This window comes from Lathyrus oleraceus, chromosome 2 (genome assembly GCF_024323335.1).
Source record: "Lathyrus oleraceus cultivar Zhongwan6 chromosome 2, CAAS_Psat_ZW6_1.0, whole genome shotgun sequence".
Classification (NCBI taxonomy): Eukaryota; Viridiplantae; Streptophyta; class Magnoliopsida; order Fabales; family Fabaceae; genus Lathyrus; species Lathyrus oleraceus.
In genome coordinates this window covers 146,728,694-146,734,373 of record NC_066580.1, presented here as the reverse complement: position 1 = coordinate 146,734,373, position 5,680 = coordinate 146,728,694, and positions in this window count along the sequence as shown.

The following is a 5,680-nucleotide window of genomic DNA, read 5'->3' as shown; positions in this document are numbered from 1 at the left end:
CAACCTCAAGTTTTCCGGTTTTTTACATATGCTGGTGTAGCGGTGTATTCGTCGCCATATGATTTATTGATTAAACCATAAGCAAAGTATACAAAGAAATCGAGTCGCCACCGCACTTTTATTTATCCTAAGGAATGGCTAAAAAGTGAACAAAAGCCTAAGAAGTTTTACACATAGAAAACTAATGAAAAGATCAGAGAAACTGGGTAAGGGGTAAATTACGCAATGGGAAGGTGTTAGGCACCCATCACGTCCTAGGTACTCCTAGGGAGCCCTTTTCACACTTGTTGTATAAGAATGTTTATTTGTTTATGACATATTGTGCAAACATGAGTGGGAAGATGAGAAAAGAATATACAATTTTATTATTTTTGTGTTTGAACGGATGAACCCGTTGCCTACGTACCTTCCATCAAAGGTAAGGATCAAAACGCCGTAGTTCAGCTAAAAGATTTCCAAGAATTAGTGAGTTCATTTTAAAACACAAGCATTAAGGCTTTTCATTACTAATGGGAGAAAACTCAACCTGAATCAACAATCCACCATGCGAGGACGGCTTCAACATACTAGTAAGGGGTTAACCCTATAATAAGTATGGAAGACTTACAATCAACTCACTAAGGATAAGGTAAGATTTACATCAACCACTATGGTAATTGAAACTTATGGCTAATGTATGAAAACATATTAACAATGGACAAAGCCACAAAACAATTGAATGGGTGAAGTTAATTGATTATGAGTATTCACAAAATATGGTCAAGGTATGATTAGGATTGATTCAAAGAAGTGTTATGAAATGGAGTTTGAAAAGTCAAGGACTTAGGGTCCAGGTTTCTAATTTGAAAAGACATGAAGATGTTTGCACAACAAGTCAAAGTTTTTTTTTGAAAGCAAAGTGTGAAAAGGTTTAGGACAAAGAGGGTATGGATGATGGAGTGTAAAACTTCTCAGAAAGGTTCACCTCTTGAGATCATATAGAAGATGATTCAAGTGTGTCCTTAGGAATAGGCAACAAAACAATAACAAATAAGCAAAACAAATGATACCGGAGGCCAATTGCTGGGCTTATACCAATCTCACAACCAAAGGCGGATATCGGATACCAATAGATGGATTTACACCAGTCTCCTAAAACAAACAGGGATGTCAGATGCCAATAAATGGACTTATTCCAACCTCCTAAAGCAAAACAAGACATGGATATCAGATGCCAATAAATGGGCTTACTCTAATCTCCTCAAAGCAAAACAAAACTTGGATGTCAGATGCCAATCTATGGGCTTACTCTAATCTCCTCAAAGCAAAACAAAACTTGGATGTCAGATGCCAATCTATCTGGACTTACTCTAACCTCCAAATGATGATCATAGGAGTGCAAAGGCCAACAACATGGTCTTACAATTGCATCCTCACATACAACAAACAAACAAGCATTAAGCAATGGACATGAGTGGCCAAATGACATGGTCTTACACTTAATCCCTTCCAAATCATAGGAACAATGGCCAAAGAATGGACTTACAGTTGTCCTCAATGGGTAAACCAAAGATGGATCACAAAGATATGAAATGATGATCATGCAATAATGAACAATTAATGATGATACATGCACAAAAGGTATGCAAGCAAACATGTACATATGAACCAAGCAATCAATCAAACAAAGTCATTTAGCACACACTATAACCAAGCAATTAGGCTCAAGCAAGGGTTAGACTTTAAAGTCAACTGGAATGGGGTAAGTGGTGCTCTTAACCTTGACATTGAGAGCCAAGGTGAAGCAGACGAAAGGATATGAGGGGTGTGCCTCATTGCTCTTATCTCTGGTCAGAGAGAGCATTGAATATCAGAAGGTGTGGGAGTTTAGAAAGTTGGAACTCTCTCCACAAGTTAATGACTCGATAGATCTTGGGTTTTTACTCACTATGCATCAACACATGTGGTGTGAGCAAGGTGAGTGACACATAGAATAGTAGGAGATAGGCTACATATCTCTTCTATCTACCAATTGCCTCATATGAGGTCTTTACCTGCTTGGGGACAAAAATAAACAATCACAAACATTGCCTCTTAAGGAGGACTTCAGACAGGTGTCTGGCCAAGTAACAGGCCAGGTCTTCCAGACTACATGGAGACAAGAGATTCTACCTCAATGCTAATGCTATCAAGCAAAGCAATAGCAAGTTCACAATGGAACTATAGCAACTAAGATACCTGAAATCAATCAAATATAATCAGTACCATACAAACAATCAAACCAACAGTTAATGCAACAGACAACCAAAATAGGCAAAGGCAAAAGCCACAAGTCAATCCCAATTGAATCAACTTCAACCTACAAAACACACATTAGTAATCAAAAGCAAATATCAAATGCTCTCAAGATGAGGCATCATCAATTGTGTAACCTGTATGTGCAACCTGAAACAAAACTTCAAATATGAGAAGCAAACCCTTAGGCCAAAGCCTAGGGTCCAAGATAGGGAAAAAATTTAAAACAGAACCTGAAAATCAACCAAAATCAAGATTAATCAAATAAGAACAAATTCCAATTGGTCTCATGTCAAAACTATGCACCAAAAATCATTTCATAAACAAATCATGTCAAACTAGGCAAGTTGAGAACTCAATGATGTAAACAGAATGAATCACTTCAAATCAAATCAATAATGGCTCAATAAATTCCAAGAAAAATCATGCTTAAACAGAACACATTAAATGAGCAACACACAAAATTTCATGCCAATTGGATAAAGTGAAGCAAGTCAATTAAAATCCCTAAGTCAATGCATGTTCAAGCAAGCTCATACAAGGCACCAAATCAATCATCAACTTCAAGCAAGCATAAAACAGTGAACAAACATGATAAATGAATGAAACCAAAGCCATGGCAAACTTCAAGATGTCTATAATACACATGCCAAATTTTAGGTTCATCCAATAAACACCAAGGATTTCACAAATCATATAAGATCATGACTCACAAAAGGTTCACAATTGGTCAAACAGAGGGAAAATTCTCAAACAAATAGAAAATGCATTCCAAAATTCCAGGAAAAATCACAATCAAACTTAACATCCATAAGTATCAACATGCAAAAATCCAGGTCATTTCAAGTTCAATAGGCATGGAAAATAAAATCAATAACATGAACAAGAAATGGTGTGACATACATTGTCACACCTCCAAAGATCACATCATATCTCACAATCCAGAAATGCAAAAATCACAAACTACATACCAAAATGACCAGGAATGAGTCTAGATCATGCATGTAAATTTTCAAGAATTTTGGATCAACCATCATGATTTCACAAATGAAATGGCAAGCTATATGCAAGAAATGACATGTGAGAACAAACCCTAGGCAAATATTAAATCCATCCGAGCACAAATTCATTAAAAATCATCAAAAAATAAAGGACATGGCAAGGATCATGGTGGAAAAAATCTCATGTGAAATGGATGAGTATTTTATGAGTTATGATTTTTTTCATGTGGGAGAAAAAATAAAAAATGGAAGGAAGCATGTTAACATGTGATAAGCATATGTGAAAAAATATAAGGCAAGGCAAATGAATTTGATGGAGCGGGGAATCGATCCCCTGGTCAATTCAAAAAGGAGCGCCACTTAAGTGAAACGCTGCGTTTCACTTAAGTGCGTGGCGTGTTGTGATAGGCTCATGGCGCACAAACACGGAAACGGCATGCAAACATGGATTGTGAAGATCAAAGGAAATTCTGGAGACAAAAATTAAGCATTCAACGCGTGTTCTTGCTGTTCATCATCAACATGAACTTTCATCACAGAAATCAACAAGCCATATATCATTCAACTCGTCTTTCATCATAGATCACTAATCTAACCTTGATTTCAATTAATTTCACTCATAGCAAAAGAATTGAGCAAAACAAGTTTTAACAATCAACATTCAAATCAGCATAACTTCTTTAATATCTAATGAAAATGCACGATTCAAGTTGCAGAATGATCTACATGTTGAGATCTACAAAAGCCACATGAGAATTGCAAGAAATGGAGTGGTCGAATTCCAACCTTAATGATGATGCAGCAGCTGATTCGCGTGTTTCAAGGCTCCAATTGTCAAAACAGATGATCAATGATGATGCAGAAGATGAATGAAAGCAAGGCTTCAGCTCAATAGTGCTTAAACTCGAAGAAATCTCAAAATGCCTTGAACATGCTCAAGCTTCAACAGTTGCAATCTTCAAGAATTTTCCACGATTCTTCTTCAACAGATCTCCAATAGCACCTGTAGATGATGATCAACACAAGCACAAGCAAAAAGAATGGTGAAATTTGATGAACAAAGTGAAAAAAAGTTTGAGAGAATTTGAGAGATTTGAGAGAATTTCGAGTTTGGATCTAAAATTGTGATTGTTGATCTCGAATTCTGTTACAATTAGTGCTTTATACCACCTGTTAATCCACCTTGTTAAACATGATTAGCAAAAATGCAAGGGATTAGTGAAATGAAGCTTTATGCAAAAATGCCAAAATGCCCTTATCCAAATATAACCAATGGAACAGTGAAATTCCACTTGCAGCAAATCCAAATTTCTGTTTTAAGGCCATTGCAATTGGTTTGGAGTGAAAATCATGTGTATTTTTCAAAATGACCTTTTTTCCCACCAAAATTTAAATTGATTCACTTGAAAAATGGACTTTTTATGTGATGATTTTTGATGAAATGTAATGATGGATTATGATAGAGCATGTCAAATGGGATTTGCTCAAAAAAGAATCACACGAATTGGCCTTTTGGTTCAAGAGTTATGCCTCCTTGAAGTTCAACTTTTCTTGAAAATGATTTGATCATAACTTGCCAACCATAAATGAGGAATGGATGTTCTTGGACTTTTTGGAAAGGTAAGAGCAAGATCTTTAACTTTCATGTTGGACAAAATTTGATTTGAAGCTTGGTTGGACATGTAATTTTGAGGAGAAGACTTTTCCATTTTTGGCAGTTGGAAATTACAGGTCACTTGCTATTTTTGGAAACTTTTTGTCTGACCTCCAATTCTTCAATGTGGATGTTTGACATGTTATATGAGGCTTGTATGGACATGAATAAGGTCTCTCAAACCATTTCCCACCATCAAATCCCTGATTAAATGTACAGTTGACCACAGTTGACTTTGCTAGGGTTTTGGTTGACTGAGCCATGCTTTGATGAATTTCAAGCCTCTATCACTTGAGATCTTGATTCCAAATGATGCCATGGTTCATATGAATCTCTTATGAATGATCATGGTGCCCAAATTCTTCAGAATGGCCACCATATATGGCTCAATGGCTGCATTTGACTGGTTTGACCTAATTGCTTCATCTGCAAGTAACAAGGTTAGATGACAATATTTTTGTACTTTTGGGTTAATAAACAAATGAAAAGCAATGATATACAAATGCTACACATGCTTGGTGATCAAGAATCACTCTCACAAGATAACCCACCCCCAAAGAGGGAAGCAAGGTGCACAATGATCCTTGAGGCAATGATGTGATATGATATGATGCTATGAGGGATCTTAGGGACAAAATTGGGGTCTTACAACTGGTAAATCCCACAAGTCGCGAACGACACCATCCAGTGCGCCACAATGACAGATTATGCGCCATTGAATGCTGAAGCAGCGACATCGAGCAGATTCGAA